This window comes from Crinia signifera, chromosome 4, assembly GCF_055691185.1.
Source record: "Crinia signifera chromosome 4, ASM5569118v1, whole genome shotgun sequence".
NCBI lineage: Eukaryota > Metazoa > Chordata > Amphibia > Anura > Myobatrachidae > Crinia > Crinia signifera.
The window spans coordinates 260,680,947-260,701,012 of NC_139220.1; the positions used below are offsets into that span (position 1 = coordinate 260,680,947).

Below are 20,066 nucleotides of genomic sequence, written 5' to 3' on the forward strand. Positions count from 1 at the left end.
AACAGCTGTAATCCAAAGGTGAGCAGGATGCAGTATTAGTCCAATCGGACAGTAGAAGAAATGGGCTGGTTGAGGTAAATGGCAGATGATGAGTGAATGGCTGGCTGTTTTGGGTATATTGCAGTTGGTGATTGTACAAATGGGGGTCTGGTCCACTGGCGTTTCACTGTCTAAAAGTACAGATTTATCAAAGGTGTCAGTTGGGTTGTCCACAGTGGGGTTTATATACCAATATGCTAATCGCAAGGTATCAGCATCTGGGCAGATTGATCATTCAATTTACAAACATATGTGTCAAAAATGGATCAGCAGAAGGCAGAAGAACAATATTTAATAGCAATTCACAAATATATATTCAAATCTAAAAATCAAGATGAAGAAAGAGCATAATTCCAGATTAAAGTTAAACATTAAACAAACGGGAACCAATCAAATTAAAGTAGGAGGGGTATTAAATAAATGGGTTCTGTAAATAGGGTATGGGTTGTCATAGTTACAAACCCATTGCCAATCAGTGCACGGAAAGACCCATTGTCATGTTCTGAGGTGCGTGGCTGGCGTGCGGTCCACGCCTCGTTTTTGGGCCAAGCAGGTTTTGTTTGTATATTTGTGTAGCATTGCCAGGCTGACTTTCATTGTTGTTCATTCGAACTTTTATGGTCTGTGTCCATCTTATTTTATCACACTTTGTGGTACTTGTGTATTTTGGCGGCGCCCATCGCATCGCATCGCATACCATAACGCATACGATGGTATGCGATGCGACGCGATATCGTACGATAGTGCATGATGGCATACAATTTTGAAATTGTATGCCATTGTACATGGCATACAATGCCATACGATGCGATGCGATTAAACATTGTATAAGCACCCTAATGGGTGCTTATACAATGTTAAGCACCCTAATGGGTGCTTACAATGTTAAATGCACCCCCACGCCACCCCCCCACTATAAACGTGAACCCGAAGCGTGGCGAGCGCAGCGAGCCCGCGAGGGGAGGCGGTACGCGTCCTACGACCTTTTCATACCCCCACTATCCACGTCGGCGTGGAGTTGAGAATAGAATAGTGTGGCGAGCACAGCGAGCCACCGAGCCCGAAGCGTGGCGAGCGGTCGCGGATACCTGTGAAGTCCGCGAAGGGATGTGTTTACCTGTGAAGGTATCCGCGTCCCCTTGCGGGGCTCGCTGCGCTCGCCACGCTTCAGGCTCGCTGTGATCGCCACACTATTCTATTCTCAACTCCACGCCGACGTGGATAGTGGGGGTATGAAAAGGTCGTAGGACGCGTACCGCCGCCCCTCGCGGGCTCGCTGCGCTCGCCACGCCTCGGGTTCACGTTTATAGTGGGGGGGGTGGCGTGGGGGTGCATTTAACATTGTAAGCACCCTTTAGGGTGCTTATACGATTTTTTATCGTATAGGGGGTCAAAATCGCGTCGCATCGCATGCCATCGGGTACATGGCATGCGATGCGATACGTTCATCGTACGACGGACATCGGGGGCGCCGCCAAAATACACAAGTACCCACTTTGTTTTTACCCTCATGATTATTGTATGATCATTCAATCTAATGTCTAATAAATTGATTGTTTAAAATTTACCAGTGACACATATTTATTTGTATTTTTATTGTAAACCGTCCTAATGAATTGTATTAGCCCTTATAAATAATACTTGCATTACCAATATATGCCACAAGAGGGCACTGCAATTCTTCTTCCTAGCTTACAGTATGTCCGCACCTTGCCACAGGTTGCCTTCTAGTGCTTTCATTTTGCCTCAGGAAGTCATGGTGGTTTAAATAGGATATTCTACAGTGCAAGACACCATAACCTTTATTTTCCTACAAATACATCCAATCTTATTATTTTATTTTATTTTTTTAAATCACAGATATTTGTGGGCCAGTATGATGGGGGTGCAAAAATGACTATCCCTCTTTTTGCAGGAACATACACACCGAGATCTCCCAGTAAAGGGACATAAATAGACTCAGCCTAGTCCTCATAGCTGACGGCTTCTTTGCCTCTGTGCTGAGCCTGTTTCGACACTTTTGGAACTGGTCACATTCCATCATCAAGCTCAAGGTCTTATTATGTGGTAGCCACACAGATTATATCTTGGTTTTTGGGTTCTTTTTTTCCACCAAACTTTATCATTTCAAAAAAATTATAATAAAAAATGTCCCTCTACCCATTAAATGAATGTTCGGCATAGAGCATGATAGGAAACACTTTTTTTTTTTCATTTTACCATAGTAAAATGAAACCATTGGGCCGAGCAAGCCATAAGAGCGCATGTCGTACTTTGAAGCAGTGGTGTGTGTGTAGTTTCACCCATGAGACATATCTACCATTCCTCCCAATTGTCCTGATTACAGGGGGACAGTTCCGCTAGGAGACTGTCCCGCCCATGGCTGGCAATGTCCCACAGGCAAGGGGGCAGTTGTGGGGACCCACAAATCACCGCTGCTCTGCTCTGTGCAGGGCAGCGGCGATTGCTGAAGAGATGCCCTGTGCCTGCTCACAGCATCTCTTAAGTGCAGGGAGGAGGGAGGCGGCCGGGGCTGCTCAGCTGCTAGGCCACGCCCCACTGTACAAAACCACGCCCATCTCCCTGGGGTTGGGATCAGTCAACCCCCAACTAGGTCAACAGTCATTAGGTCAACACTATTGGGTCAACATACAGCAAGGTCGACAGGGGTCTAGGTCGACATGGGTCTAGATCGACACATGCTTGAGGTCAACATGGGTTAGGTCGACAGTCAAACGGTCAACATGGGTTTGCCTGTTTTTTTCCCCGAATATCGACACAAACGACAAGGACACTATTTAAAGTGCACCACATCCCCTTATGTACTGTTACACTGGGATGTGGTATACGTTATTAGGTCAGCAATACCTAGGTGGGCACCAAAAGGTCGACATGCACAAGGTCAACAGTGACAAAAGTCCAACAATTAAAAAAGGTCACCACGTGAAAATATTGATGCTCGACATGCTTTGGGCCAGGTGCCCGGCTGCTCCCAGCACATTTCACCATCATCCCAACCAGAGTCCACGTAGATGGTAAAGTATGAAAAAGTAAAAAAAAAAAAACTCATGTCAACATTTTTTGTGTCGACCATAGCCACTTTGACCTTTTGTTTGTGTTGATCTTTTGACCACGTCGATCTGCCCAGTCTTTCGAAATTTTTATCAAATTCTGACACCGACACCTGCCCTCCTGCATGAAAAAGTAAAAAAAAAACTCATGTCAACATTTTTTGTGTCGACCATAGCCACTTTGACCTTTTGTTTGTGTTAATCTTTTGACCATGTCGATCTGCCCAGTCTTTCGAAATTTTTATCAAATTCTGCCACTGACACCTGCCCTCCTGCACAGCGCTCCGCTACACCGCCACCTGCCGCCAGGGCTCCTGCCGCATCCCAATTGCATTTTGAATAAAGACATGTCTTAAAAACCAAATGCGATCGCTCAGTCAATTCAATAGATATTATTTGCCGCACATAAGATCTATCGACGCGAAATTCGATCGGCGGTTGACACATTCTATGTGCATACAATCCTTCTATTTATCGCACAGACGTGGTCGAAATCTAAGGATTGTATGCAATATCGCCCTAGTGTATGGGCACCATAAGGAACCATTTGAACCCTGCCATATACATTGTTGCCCTGGCTGGATTGTTTTACATATTACAGCAAGATAACAACTTATTCTTTGCTGCATACCTACTCATATATTACGTTATAAAACTGTATCTTGATACTTGCCACCTTATTAAAGAAAATGATCTGCTATTTTGCTAAATTACTCATCGCACCATCTCCATAATTAATATAACCTCTATGCTAACACAGTACGGCTTTATTTATTTTTAAATCCCTTTTTTCTACTGTTTATCACTTGTTGTAATGTCCCTGTATGTCACAGTTGCTGATGTAATTCAGAAATTTTAATGAAATTAATAAAAGTTAATTTAACATACTGGGGGAAATTTACTAAGATGGGAGTTTTATTTCACATGAAACGTTGCTATGGGCAACCAATCAGATACTATCTACTATTTTCTATAAGGTACTAAATAAATAAGTAGTAGATGCTGATTGGTCGCCCATAGTGAAATAGAACTCCCAGCTTAGACTTTCCTGGCTCCTGATTGGCCACTAGGCGGCTCCTGATTGGTCAGAATTCATTCTGAGTACAGACGCCGAGGAGGAAGGATCTCTGCGGCTCTGACAGTCGGGGAGCTTGCCGGAGTCGCCGGCAGCTTGAAGAAGAAGCAAGAAGATGGAAGAAGAAGGAAGAAGCCCTGGACTACGTCGGATCAAGCCAGAAGAACTTCCATGGAGGACCTGGATGAGTAGGATTTCCTTCCACAGGTCCACCATGGATTTCTTCGGACCCCGGACCGGACGCCGACATGAAGATCGACATGGTGAAGAATGACGACATGGATCCGGAACCAGGACAAGGCACCGGATCAAGACTCTGGGACCTACCTACGGGCTCAAGATAGGTAAGTATCAGTGTGTGTGTGTGTGTGTGTAATGTATGTATTAAACTTTTATTTTTCAGGTGTCAGTGTGTATTTATTTAACTATTTTTTTAAATGTGGAACTACAAGACCCAGCGGGCCCTTTAATGCCCCGCAGGCTGGGACTTGTGGTTCTCCAAGTCCCAGCTTGCAGGGGAGGCTTGCTGGGACTCATAGTTCCACAGTTTAAAACAATAGTTTATTCTTCTATTTTTTTACACCACCGCACAGGGCTACCGGGGACAGCACCAGGCTTCAGCCTGGTCAGGTAAGTCCTGGAGGGGGAAACCCCTTTATTGGGGGGGTCCCCACTCCCCCAGGGCCCCTGAACCTCTCAAAAAAAGCACAGGATACCGAACGGGTGCCGGACGCGCTCCCGACAGTCGGGATCCCGACAGTCATTTACCCGACGTCGGGATCCCAACTGTCAAAACGCCGACAGACGGGTGCCCCACGGCCACCTGCTATTTTCCCTCGTGGGGGTCCACGACCCCCATAGAGGGAGAATAGAATAGGTGGCGAGTGTAGCGAGCCACCGTGCCCGCAGCGTGGCAAGTGCAGCGAGCCCGCAAAGGGCTTTGTTGCACTCGCCATGATGTCTGAGTTCAGGCAGTTGGGATCCTGACGTCGGGCTAATGACTGTCGGGATCCCGACTGTCAGAACCCTATACCACACCCATACCGAACACCCCACTGGCAAACATTTGTCAATTAAATACTCCTCTCCTATACGGAAGCCCATGAACCTGAAAGCATCCTGAAAGCTGACTTGACATCAATCTTAGCCATAAGGGGCCCTGTTTCAAACGACCGTACCATAGCCAGGGCGTCATCAAATGACTGATAAGCCACTGAACAGCACGCCTCAGGAATGGCGTCGTTGACAGAGAAACCCGCTGGGTAAGACAAATGTTGGATCAAGTGGAACTTCCCTGGGACCTTCTTCGGGACCACCCCTACCGGAGAAATTACCAAACCCTCCACCGGGGGATGTGAAAAAGGCCTGGCCATGCGACCCAACTGCACCTCCTTGTCCACCTTCTCCCTCAACACAGAGGGGAGGGAGCGGGCAGATTGTAGGTTTCTAAAAAAGCCCCCTAACTTCGCCCTGAACTGGCAACTGAAACCCCTGACTGAAACCCTGAAACAAAAATTCTTCAACCTCCTTGTCCGGGTATCGGTGAAGCCATCCAGTCATCGCCTTTAACCTGTACCGGAGTAGGTGCCCTAGTGAGCGGGCCCAGGGCCGGCCGGCTTCTGGGTGTATCCTGCACACGCCCCTCTAGTGGGGCGGCAACCTCGAAAGCAATTAGACACTGGGTGGTTACCTGAACAATTAATGCAAATATGCTTAAACCTGCAGCGCTGGCCCAGCTGACAAGAGGAGTTGTTGAAAGCATAACACTTCCCCTTCGCTGAACCCATAGCCAGCGCACGACCCCCTGGAGCGGACCGCCGCCCCTGGGGAGCGTCCTGGGCAGCCCGCACTGGAGGGGAAAGTGCCACAGCCGTAGCAGCGGCCGTACCGGCACTCTCAACCACGTCCAAGTGCACCCTGGCAACCTCCATCCAGACCTCCACGTCCTCACAGCCCAAGTCTAAAATATGCAGACAATCCTGCTTGTGCTGGAACTGCTCGTCGTAGGTACGCCAAGCAGTGCCGCTGTATTTGCGCTGCATATCATGCACCATGTGAATGTATCTGATGACATTCATGTGCTCGTCGGATCTGCGAACACACAAAAGCCAGCCAGCCAGCCAGCCAATTATCATAAGGTCTATATGCGTCTGCGCCAATGCCCCCTTTACCTCTAGCCTCTTTAAATGCTTTCTTGGACTCTTCCATCAGCCTAAATACATCCACAAAATCCCCTTTCTCGATCTTAACCCTACAGCTTTCACGCAACCCTCTTAACACTGCCGTGTAGTCGCAGTGAACCACCCTGGGGAGATTATGCCTCTTTCTCTCCCTCCGTGACAGCGCTGACACTTTCCTACACTTGGATCCCCGGGCCAAACTCCCCGCTTCTTTCTTGCGGTGCTTCGCCGCCCTCTTGTGAGCCCTAGCCGCGCTGCCCACATCGGACCCACCGGCCGAAGAGATTACAGGATCATATGACGGTTGCAACAAAGTTTCTTCAGGATCAGGGCTGGTTACTAAATTTACCAAAGTACCATTTGGTTCCCACTCAGAGACTTCAGTTTCTGGGGGTAATTTTGGACACACACTTGCACCATGTGTTCCTACCAGAATCCAAGATGGTGGACATTCGTCACCTGGTAAGGTTGATTCTGCAGTCTCCAAACCCCACTATTTGGTAGGAAATTAAACTTTTAGGAAAGATGGTAGCAACGTTCGAGACTCTGCAGTTTGCAAGGTTCTCTCGAGACCTTTTCAATGGAACATTCTCTTGAGTTGGTCAGGGATCCCAAAGACCACGAAAAGAGAAAGATTGTTATTGTCTCAGGAGACAAGGGAGTCACTGATTTGGTGGACGGATCTAGAGACGCTGCAGTTGGGAAGTTCCCTTTGCTTGTGGGAGTGGCTGGTTGTGACGACAGACGCCAGTCTCAAGGGCTGGTGGGCAGTGGTCTTGCATTTGAGACTACAGGCTCTTTGGTCCAGGAAAGAATCCAGTGTGCCAATCAATATACTGGAACTCCGTGCTCTTTAGAACACCTTGCTGCAGGCGGAAGATCTTCTGAAAGGATCTCCAGTGCGAGTACAGTCGGACAATCATCAAGGCGGAACTCGCAGCAAGTTGGCGATGCTGGAAATCTCGAAGATTTTCTGGTGGGCAGAGTTGAACATTCCTGCCCTATCTGCCGTGTTCATTCCGGGGATCCGGAACATAGAAGCGGATTTCCTCAGCAGGGAGGAACTGCTAGAGGGGGAATAGGCGCTTCATCCGGAGGTCTATCAGGAGTTGGTGGCCTACTGGGGGCTCCCAGAGATAGATATGATGGCGTCCAGGAACAATTGTCAGGTGTCCAGGTTCTGCTCTCAGACCAGGGATCCGACAGCTTAGGCAGTGGATGCCATGACAGTACCATGACATTTCAACCTTGTTTACATCTTTTCACCGTTCCCCATGATTCGGTGCTGAAGAGAGTACGGTACCAGGAATTACAAACCATTCTGATTGCACAAGACTGGCCCAGGTAGTCGCGGTATCCGGACATAAGGAGGTTGTCAAGGGAGTCGTGGAGCCTTCTTTTTTTCGGCCGGACTTACTCAGACAAGGACCTTTCCTACACCTAAACCTAGCTCAATTTGATGGCTCGGTTTATGAAACCTCCCTTTTAAGAAGGAAGGGTTTTTCAGAAGAGGTCATCCAGACTATGCTTAGGGCTCGAAAGCCGGTTTCGGCTGCAAATTACCATCTGGTCTGGAAGATAAGGTGGTGTGAGCGTCAGAGAGTGCACACTTCCAGGTTCAAGTTATTAAGGCTGTTGGATTTTCTCCAAGATGTTTTTTCTGCAGGCCTCAGTTTGCAGTTCTTAAAGGTGCAACTTTCTGCATTGTCTATTTTCTTTCAGAAGAGGGTAGCCCTGTTACCTGAAGTTCAGACTTTTTACAGGGAGTTATGAGGAATAAACCTCCATATAGGCAGCCGGTGGCACCGTGGGATTTGTCGTTGGTTTTGTCAGTGTTACCAAACTCTCCCTTTGAACCTTTAAGGTCAGCCGATCTTAAATTTGTTTCCTGGAAATTTGCCTTTTTTCTGGCTATTGCTTCTGCAAGACGTGTTTCAGAATTAGGAGCATTGTCTTGCAAGGCTCCGTTTTTGAACTTTCATGATGATACGGCTGTGCTTCGAACAGTGCCTAAGTTTCTACCTAAGGTAGTGTCTTCTTTTCATTTAAATCAGGACATTGTTCTTCCAGTGTTTTCTCCTCCAGAAGGAGCAAGGAATTAAGGACAAGTTGAAAAAGTTGGACGTTGTTCGTGCCTTGCAAATATACGTTGAAAGGGTAAAGGATATCCACAAAACAGATTTGCTTTTAGTTCTGTATGATGTACATAAGAGAGGGTGGCCTGCTTCAAAACAGACCATCGCAAGGTGGTTAAGATCAGTAATTGCTTTTGCCTACACTAAGGTAGGTAGACTGGTTCCTTCTCGGATAAATGCCCATACCACCAGGTCGGTTGGTTCCTCTTGGGCTGTGCGTCATGGGGCTACGGCGGAACAGTTGTGCAGGGCTGCCACTTGGTCCTCTGTGCATACCTTTACGAAATGCTATAGGTTTCATGAGTTCGAGTCGGAGGACGTTTCATTTGGACAAGAAGTAATGAGAACTGTAAGTCTGAGCGTACCCTCCCAAAGGACCAGCTCTTGAACGTCCCAAGGTCAAGCTGTGTCACCAGGATGGACGAAAGAGAAAAGGGGATTTTTGTAAGAACTTACTGTTCGAACCCCTTTCTCTGAGTCCATCCTGGTGACACAGAGATCCCTCCCTTACGCTCAGTGAATTATACCGTTCATGTTTGTCATGTTATTGGTTATGGATTTTGCATATAAAATGTTCAGGTGTTGTACTGAGTTATGTATCCTAGTGTGCTTTAAAAGTTGAACTGAAGTATCCTGGGATGCAGAAGGGAGGAGCCTGCTACCAAAAGAAGTCAGCATAGGTGCCTTTGCTCCTGCGGACCCTCCTACATCCCAAGGTCAAGCTGTGTCACCAGGATGGACTCAGAGAAAGGGGTTTGAACGGTAAGTTCTTACAAAAATCCCCTTTTATTCTAGTGAAGTACTAAAATAATTAGTGTTATAAATGTGAATTAGTATCTGTCGTGGGTTTTAATATAAAAATAAATATAATAAAAAAATATATAGTTAATGTAAAAAATTAAGCCTTACCCTTTTATTCACTATCACATTTACATTGGTGCCTCTTTACACAATTTGAAACAAAAATGATCATGTATTTTTACTATAAACTCGTATTGGCAACTTTTCACCATCATATAAGCATTTGTATCTTTCCTTCACAATAAATATAAGAATAAAGAGAGTTGCCAATATGATTAAATACAGAAAATATATATTTTTGAGTGTATATAAATCTGAATATATGAATATGCCTACAATATCTTGTGCTTCACACGATATGACTGCCTTCACAGGAAATATACGAAAAATAGAGAGTTGCCTATATGATTGGATACAGAATATATATATATATTTGATTGTATATACATCAGAATATATGAGTATGTCTACAATAAGAAGAGTGAACATTTAATAGGCTATATAGCTCAAACAATACGAGGATAAATAATAGTTGCTGTATTACAAGGCTTAAAAGATTTATACTCACCCAAAAAGGTTCGTAGTCGCCAAGAAAGGTTTGAAAACACCAAGACAGAAAGATGGAAAGATTTATCACCGCATATAAGGGGAAGGTGGGTTTAATTTATCTAGAGAAAAGCCACTACTGTATGTCTACTCCTTCATTAAGGTCTTTAGGTGTAAGAGAGCCCAAAGTGTAAATCCAAAAACATTCTCGTTTAATAAGTTCTTGACCTCTGTTACCTCCTCTGAGGTTTGGTGGGATTTTTCCAAGATGGTGAATTTGAAATTTTCCTTTTCCAGTCATGTTTATCCATATAATGACTTGGAAGACTGTGTACTCTCACTTTGTTCTTTATGTCCTCATGTGTTCTTGGATTCGAATTTGGACCTGTCTAATTGTCTTACCAATGTATTTTAGGTTACAACTGCTGGTTCAGTGGCAAACGCAGGATTTTCAGAAGGGGGTTTCCAGAGGGGCGGAGCAAAGCACAGAGATGGACACTTAGGTGACCCAGCATATGCCGAATCAGTTATTATAGATAGACCAAATGTATATAAAGAATAATAATAAAATATATATACATACATATATATATATATATATATATACATACTGGGGCATAAACAGCAGTGTAGACCCCTGGGCATAGCAATGTATTGCGGCCCCTACCGATTCATCAGAAGTAGGGGAGGGGGAAGTTTTGATGTCCCGCTGCTGGTATGGGGTATTATATCAACCACTCAGCATGTAGGGCCTGGATCAGTAATTTCCACTAATTACCCCTTTACTGCACAGATGGTGGGAGATGAGGTGGGAGAAGGGGGCATTGGGCTGAATGAAGGGGCCCTGATACATAACTTCCAGGTGGTAGAGGATGTTTAATTTGCAGAGGAGGGGTGTATAGTGGAGTGGGCATATTATTCATAATTTTCTGGTGGGAGGACAGCTTGCTTGACTGCATATATCTCCAGTTTCCGGAAAAAAAATTCTTAGACTTTAATGGAATTAAGAACTAGAGAATCCCACCTACCAAATAGTATTGTGGACTAGGGGATCAGAGTTCAGGAGGCAGAGCAATCTGCCAACGAGAATATAAAACTACATACCAGGTGTGTGGAGCTGGAGCAGTAACCAGCTGCTGGAAGGCTGATATCTCTGGTTCTGGGAACAGTAGAGACAAGCTTCTAGTGTCCATCAAAGTGGGAGAGTCCCAGCTTTTGGAATATACCCTCAGAAAAACTCTAAGTCAAAGAGAACCTGAAATATCTGACTGGGAAGAGCAATTAACAGGCTTGGATGGGGACCACTGCTTTGAAGTCGGATATCTCCGGTTCCCAAGGGCCGATTTTTAAAATTCTTGTATCTATGGAAAGAGGGGACCTTCAGCTTTCAGCCTAGGGCCCTTAGACTCCTGGAGGGGTTTCTGGGTACTCAGAAACCCCCCCTGCGTGCGCTACTGCTGGTTATCATATAAACAATGTAATCTGACTTGCAGGTAACAGCTTCTGTAATGGTATAGATTTTGCCATTGTCAAGAGTACAATTGAATTTGGTTTTGTCTAAAAATTTGCAACAGATGCATTTGTTGCACGCTGTAACCCCTGTTTTTTTTTGTTTAGAAAGTGTGTATGATTTGATTTAATGGAATTGGTAGATTACTTGGTGCTAAGATAGATTTTAAATTAGAAGCACATCGGAATACCAAATCGGGGTTTTAAGGGAGATGTTGTCCCACAATCGGGTCTCTCAGAAGGGTACCCCAATGAAGTTCCAAAATTCTTTAAATTAATTTATTCTCACAACTGTATTGGGTTATAAACGGTCTGATTTTCCATTCCTTTTTAGGTTTAGTGGTTTGGGTCAGCAGGGTGCCTCCTTCCCTTACAGAAGCTTTCATCCTGCCGGTTTCAATGAACTCTTTACCATATCCTATTTCATGGAATCTGTTATAGAGTAAGTCAGATTGTTGCCAATAGTCACTGATATTACTACAATTTCATCTGATTCTTAGGAACGGGCGTAAGGTATGCTGTTCTTCCAGGTGGGGTGATGACAGCTTGTGGCCGGGATATAACTGTTAGCATCCACGGTCTTAAAATCTGTCCTTTTTATAATTTCTTCCCCAGGGGTTCCTTCTAATTCGAGATCCAAGAACTCAAACTTAACCGGATCTGACTTCAGAGTGAAGTCGTTGACTTGAATATAGGTCATAAAATCAGTTACACTTGCTCCCTCCTTGCCAAACAAATAGTAACTTGCCAATATATCTTCTATAAATGACATTGTTGTCTTCAAAAGGGGTACCGTATATATGTGTTCTTCCTCCCACACTCGCAAATGCAAATTCGCATACGCAGGGGCAAATTTGGTCCCCATGGCCGTTCTTTGCTGTTGGAGGAAAAACTCATCATTGAACTCGAACAAATTATGGTCAAGAATGAATTTGATGCTATTCGTCAAAAAACTATCTCTGATTCACTTTTTTCAGGATTGTTTCTAAAAAAAATTCTTGATTGACTCAAGACCTTTCTTGTGAGGAATTGGTGAGTAGAGTACTTGGACATCTATAGTCAGCCAACAATAGTTGGAATACCATATATTACCTTTTAATAGCTGTAGGACTGAAGTGCTATCCTTTAGGTGTGAACAATTTTGTAGAACATATGGCTGTAATTTGAGATCCAAAAAATGAAAGAGGTTTGAGGTAAAGGAATTTATGCCTACTATTATGGGGCATCCGTGAAGGCAAGACTGATCTTTGTGCCCTTTGTGAATATAATAAAAAAATTTACAGTGTAGGGAATTTTACCATCATATAGTGAAATTCTTCTTTCCGAATAATGCCTTTTTAAAGACCTGAAGTTAGGAGAATTTCTAAATCAAGTTGGAATTCTTCTGTGGGATTTCTCTGCAGTTTGGTGTAGGTTGTTTTATAATCCAAAATCTTGCTTGCTTCTGTCAGATACATCACTTTGTCCTGTAAAACCACTGCTCTCCCTGTATCTGCAGTCCTTATTATGGTGTTTTCATCTTTTTTCAGAACTTTTAATGCTTTGTTTTCTTGTGCATTTAGATTTTTTAGGGCATATTTGTTGGGTTTGAGTTTTCTGAAATCCTCTCGGACTGCTTCGTAAAAGATATCAAGATGACTGCCCCTTGATTCCACGGGGTAAAAATGTGAAGGTAAGGCCACAAGTGGTTTTTCATCAATTTCTTTACTACTGATTTTTCAAAAAATGTTGCTGGACTGTGAGGTTTCGAATGTGTTTATGTAAATCAATAAATAAATTAAAGGAATTACGGTGACTATCAGGTGCAAATTGTAACCCTTTATTTAATACCAAAGCCTCGGCTGGAGATTATTCTTTCTGTGAAATGTTGATGACTCCGGTTCCTGAGTTTGGGATGATGGTACTTTTTTCTTTTTTGGAGATTTGTTTGCCCCCTCTTGTTCCTCTACTTCGCGTTGTATCTTCTTTATAGGTTGTATGGAGAATCCAGACAAATGTGTAGCTCTTCTCTTGTAGACCTGTGTGGAGAGTTCGCATCCTCTCTCTCGTCTAAATAAATGACGTTGCTGACTTCTGTACAGAGAAGGGGATCTGAAGACATCCATTCTATTTTTATGGGAATGCTCACTGTAGGAAGGGAACCTACTGTTGTGATTTCTCCATGCTTGTAGATGATGGCTATCTCTATAATCCCTATATTCATGTCTTCTTTGTCTGTTCTGGTGCCATTGTGGTTGTCTGTAGTTATTATTTATTTATTTACAGTTTCTTATATAGCACAGCAGATTCCGTTGCACTTTATAATAGTAGACAGTGATAAGACAAACTGGGTAACAACAGACAGACTTGGAGGTTAGAGGGCCCTGCTGCAAGCTTACAATCTATAGGGACATAGGAGGGAAACACAAGGACAGGCGCCAGTAATAGCATAGCAGTCCCACCAAGTTGCAAGTCCAGAAGGGGAGATATATAATATATAAGTGCCTCAGAGGGTTATACGTGTGGAACTTAAATATGATAGGCTTGCCTGAAGAGGTGAGTTTTCAGGGAACACTTGAAAGTCTGGAGGCTAGTGGAGAGTTTTAATGTACGTGGAAGGGCATTCCATAGGATGGGAGCAGCCCGGTGAAAGTCCTGTAATAGTAAATGGGAGACAGTGATCCGTGAAGAAGAGATTCACAGATTTTGTGCAGAGCGCAGTGGTCGAGATGGGAGATATTTTGTGATAAGTGCAGAGATACATGCTGGTGCAGTATGGTTAATAGCTTTATATGCAAGTAGAAGTGTTTTATATTTAATATGTTAAGATACAGGCAACCAATGGAGGGACTGGCACAGCGGATCAGCAGATCCTTGCAAGGAAGATCAGCCTAGCAGCAGCATTTAAACTGGATTTCAGTGGCGAGAGTCTGTTCTTGGGAAGACCAGTTAGGAGACTATTGCAATAATCAATGCGGGATATAAGGAAAAGTACCAGTAGCAAGAGAGTGATTGCAGATTTTAGTTAAGGTTGGAATAAGCACAGGAGATAGAGTTTTAATGACTTGTGCAGGTATAGGATCAAGAGGAGAGGTAGTAGAGTAGGAGGATAAGAAGAGTGCGGATACTTCCTTTTTATTTGTGGGCTCCACTGAACAGAAAGTGTCAGAGGGTTCAGCAGGGGAAAAAAGTGGGTTAGAGGTTGAGGAAGAGCATACAATTTCATCTTGGATGTTATCAATCTTGTCCATAAAATAGGAGGCAAGTTCTTGTGCATTGATGGTAGCTGGTGGGGGAGGAGGGGAGGGTAAAGAAGAGACTTAAATGTGTTAAAAAGTCGCTCAGGGTTGGTGATGAGAGATTGGTAGTATATTTGTTTGGCAGTGTCCAAAGCATTGCAGTAGGAGTGGTAGCTAGTCTTATATGTGAAGAAATCAGTCATATTACGAGATTTGTGCCATTGGCGTTCTTTTTTTTTTTCCAAAATGTTTTTATTGAGAGTTAGCGTATAAAACACAATACAACAAGAAATGTGAAGATGAAAATTGGGACAACAATTAGTGATGCTATAATGACAATGATATCTTGACAGCGTATAGTCCTGTGTATGTAAAGCACTAATAAAGTACAATGAAGTTAAATAGTCTCTGTGAGTCTCCATGATTGATCCTTGCGGTAGAAAAGTTACTCATAGACAAGGTGTTATATCAGCACGATATCTCTGGGATGTAGATTGTACAGCAGATTCTTGTGAGAAAGTGCCCTGTCTACCAAGGGATGTTGATGTGTTCTGATGTAATAGCATAGAACTGCAACATTTTATTTTACTATTATGGATAACATATATCCAACATATATGGATAATAGTTAACCAAACTATACAAAACAAATTAACAGAGAACCAGAGCAACGCATCACCTTCTTTCAGTATCCGGAAGCCGTGCCATTGGCGTTCTATTTTAGTTTATTTATTATACGGTTGATAGGAGTTTACTCTATGTTGTTCATTACCATAGGGTAAGTAAGAGTTTTTTCTATACCTTGCCTATTGGGATTATCATTCATCTCAGATCTAAATTTATTGGGTAATGGATCATAATTTCTGGATTCCTTTGGCCATATATGAATTTGGCCACTAATGTAGTTTCTATTATCTTGAGTAAACTTCTTCTGTTTCCTTTGTATGATCTCTTTTTCCAAATGGTCTACTTTTGTCTGTAGATCAACTATGTCCCTTTTGAATTCTTCACTCTCATCAAATTTTGTGAGAAATGTTTCGATTTTAGCCATTTCATTTTCTATGATCGCAAGTTCTTTTTTCCGTTCATTAATTTACAGGCTCATTAGCTTGGCCGAACAGTCATCAAGGATTGTATTCCATAATTTTAGAAAATTAGCATTGGCACTGCCATAGGTGGGGGCTTTTTGTAACCTAAGACCCCTATATGTGTAGCACTGCAGAATAGTTATACTACTATGCATACCTCAAAACATCTCCAGGAGGGACATAATGCTCTATTCCAGGACTTTTCTCTTAATTTGTGATTGCCATTGCCTGTTTTGAAACACCTTTCTTATAAATTAGGGAAGTCCAGGAACAGAACATTGTGTTCCTCCTGGAATGGGTCACATTGGGCCTTATTTTGGTTCATTCTTTCTGACAAAATCCTTCTTAGATGGACAAAACCATGTGCACTGCAGGGGGGGGCAGATGTAACATGTGCAGAGAGAATTAGATTTGGGTGAGTAATTTTGTTTCTGTGCAGGGAAAATACTGACTGCTTTATTTTACATTGCAATATAGATCTCACTTTGAAGTAAAACCCCACCCAAATCTAATTCTCTCTGCACAAGTAACACCTGCCCCACCTGCAGTGCACATGGTTTTGCCCATCTAAGAAGGATTTTGTCAGAAAGAATGAACCAAAATAAGGCCCATTGTGAGGTATTCCATACATGTTGTACTGCACAACAATTATACTATACTTAGAAGACTGGAGAATTGTACTATAATTGTAGCACTACCGAATTGGGTACTTATATGTTAGTTGGGCACCCACTATAGTTAGTACGCTCATACCCCCACTATCCATGTCGGCATGGAGCTGATTTTATATAGTGTGGCGAGCGCAACGAGCCACCAAGCCCGAAGCATGGCGAGCGCAGCGAGCCCCGCGAGGGGATGCGGAAAACTAAGCAAATAGCTTAGTGGGCGCCAGCGGTGTAGCTAGGTGCCATGGTGCCCGGAGCAAGGGCATATTTCGCGCCCCCCTCCCCCCGGGGAATGAATTGGGGGCGTGGCTAATGTGTTGGCATGTTACATTTGAAATATATAAGACACTGTAACGGAATCTGCTGCGCTATATAAGACACTGTAACGGAATCTGCTGCGTTATATAAGACGCTGTAACAGAATCTGCTGTGCTATATAAGACGCTGTAACGGAATCTGCTGCGCTATAAAAGACCCTGTAAAGGAATCTGCTGCGCTATATAAGACGCTGTAACAGAATCTGCTGCGCTATATAATACACTGTAACGGAATCTGCTGCGCTATATAAGACACTCTAACGGAATCTGCTGCGCTATATAAGACACTGTAACGGAATCTGCTGCGCTATATAAGACACTGTAACAGAATCTGCTGCGCAATTTAAGACGCTGTAACGGAATCTGCTGCGCTATATAAGACGCTGTAACGGAATCTGCTGCGCTATATAAGACGCTGTAGCGGAATCTGCTGCGCTATATAAGACGCTGTAACGGAATCTGCTGCGCTATATAAGACACTCTAACGGAATCTGCTGCGCTATATAAGACACTCTAACGGAATCTGCTGCGCTATATAAGACACTGTAACGGAATCTGCTGCGCTATATAAGACACTGTAACAGAATCTGCTGCGCAATTTAAGACGCTGTAACGGAATCTGCTGCGCTATATAAGACGCTGTAACGGAATCTGCTGCGCTATATAAGACGCTGTAGCGGAATCTGCTACGCTATATAAGACACTGTAACGGAATCTGCTGCGCTATATAAGACACTGTAACGGAATCTGCTGCGCTATATAAGACACTGTAACGGAATCTGCTGCGCTATATAAGACACTGTAACGGAATCTGCTGCGCTATATTAGACACTGTAACGAAATTGGCTGCACTATATAAGACACTGTAACGGAATCTGCTGCACTATATAAGACACTGTAACGGAATCTGCTGCACTATATAAGACACTGTAACGGAATCTGCTGCGTTTTATAAGACACTGTAACGGGACCTGCTGCGCTATATAAGACACTGTAACGGAATCTGCTGTGCTATATAAATGACACACACGTCAACATAAAAACGGGGGACACTCCACTACAAAGGCAGGCGTGTCGATGCCTGCTCAGGCGGTGGTGGTGGGGGCCGGCGGACGTCACATGACATCAGCACTCGCCCTGACTTTTATTACGGAAGGAGAGAAAAATCATTCTCTCCCTTTTGGCCACAGCCTATCCAACAGGTCTGAATCAGGCCCTTGCTCAGATGCTGTCCTATCCATTCAATTATAACAATGCGTCCTACAGCCACCCACAGTGCAGGCGGAATGTACCCAGGCCAGTACACCAGCAATCCCCCTCCATGACCTAGCCCCGCAGCATCAACCCGCCCCCCCCCCCCCCTTCCCGTGCAAATGGCACTGTGTACTCGAAAGAAGTTTTAAGTATTTAATGTTACACCCCCACCTCTATCACTGGCGTCCGTCCAGGTCCCCTGTCTGCGTGCACCAAGTCTCCTGTTCGGCACCGCTGGTTCTTCCATGCAGAGCCGGCCGGGTGTCACCTCACTCACCTGCCTCTTATCTCTGGCTGCCGCCCGGGTCTCCTGTTCACTGATGACGGGTCTCTTGTTCAGCGGCCGCCTGCTACCAGGTACCAAGTACCAGCGCGTGCGCGGGGGGGGGGGAGCAGAGGAGAGGAGTACAGGACTGCAGCAGCATCACTTGTGGGAGAATTGGACTGCGGTAGAGGAAGTGTGGGGCCATGGCGGCGCTGCTGGCAGGGAGAGCGCAGGGTCAGCATTTGAAAAACTTCAACTCCATAGTTGCGCCACTGTGTGCAGGGATCATTTGCGGAGGGGGGGGGGCGGGCCGGCGGCGCCATTCGACCAATCGGCGCCCGGAGCATGAGCTCCGGTGGCTCCGCCCTCCCTACGCCTCTGGTGGGCGCCCAACTAACATATAAGTACCCCAAATTGTTATATGATACTTGTAGCACTGCAGAATAGATATACTGTACTTGTAGCATGGCAGAATAGTTATATTACACTTATATTTGTAGCACTGCAGAATTTGTATACTTAACTAGTATAACTACAGAATTGTTGTATATTATACTTACAGCACTGTAGAATAATTGTTATACTAGTAGCACTGCAGAACAGCTGTAAATTGGACTTGTAGCACTGCAGACTAATTATACTATACTTGTAAGACTGCAAAATAGTTAGACTACAATACATGTTGCACTGCCAAATAGTTATACTATACTTTCCTGAGGGTATATTCCAAAAGCTGGGATAAAATCAACTCCACGCCGACGTGGATACTGGGGGTATGAATAGTTCGATGGACGTGGACCGCCGCCCCTCGCGGGCTCGCTGCACTCGCCACGCTTCAGGTTGGCGTTGATAGTGGGGGTGGCGTGGGGGTGCATTTAACATTGTAAGCAACCATTAGGGTGCTTATACAATTAAAAATCATATGGGGGGCCATTTAACATTGAAAACACCCATTAGGGTGCTTATACAATCATTGCATCGCATCGCATGCGGCTATATGGCATGCGATGCGATACAATGCATAAGATGCCATACGATTGAAAATCGTGGGCGCCGTGCTAGGAAACAAGTACCTACTATACTTGTAGCACTGCAGAATAGTAATATTATACTTGTAGCACTGCAGAATAGTAATATTATTCTTGTAGCACTGCAGAATAGATATACTATACTTGTAGCACTGTAGAATAGTAATATTATACTTGTAGCACTGCAGAATAGTTATACTATAATTGCAACACTGCACAATAGTTACTTGTAGTACTTCAGAATAGATCACTTGGCACAAATCTCAGGTGCATGTGTGCAGCGATGTGTGCTGAGCGATCTGTGCTTAAGCACCTCGCTCAGCACGGGGCACCCGTGTTTGGGGCTTTAGGGCATGTTTTCTGATGGTACTCAGTGGTATTTAGTAACGTGCCCTTTCTAATTCTTATAACTCATTTCAGACACAGGAAGAATCTGAAGACTTGTCCCGTGTGGAATCTCCTGTACTAACATTCCATTAAGTGAGTGCCTTTTACCTGTTTCCTGAGTACCTCTTTTCATTTCAATAAAGCACCGCTTCTAAAACGGCACAATCATTATACTTGCAGAACTGCAGCGTCACTCTGGCCCTTATTCAGATCTCGGCGGTACGGCCCGCGTGCGGCCGTACCGCCGATGTTTTCACTCTGCACATGCGCAGAGGTCACTCTGCGCATGTGCAGGCGAAATCGCCGCACACAAATTTTATACGCCGCAAAGGGGGCGTATAGGGGCGTGAGGGGCTTAATACCCTCATTTCCCTATGCATACGCCCCGCGTTTCATGGGCGTTCCCATGCAAACGCGGGGCGTATGCATGGTAATGAGGCTATGACGCCAGTGATGGGGGCGGAAAGCTGACATCGCCGGATGTCAGC

General features: G+C 44.5%; 1 long non-coding RNA gene across 1 annotated transcript; it reads left to right on the top strand.

The window, feature by feature from the left end:
- Window positions 1-11,657: 11,657 nt before the first annotated feature.
- Window positions 11,658-19,664, top strand: LOC146072578 (uncharacterized). Its single transcript, XR_014473197.1, has 3 exons — window positions 11,658-11,798; window positions 12,919-13,028; window positions 19,612-19,664. It is a non-coding gene; the product is annotated as an uncharacterized LOC146072578 (long non-coding RNA).
- Window positions 19,665-20,066: the final 402 nt, after the last annotated feature.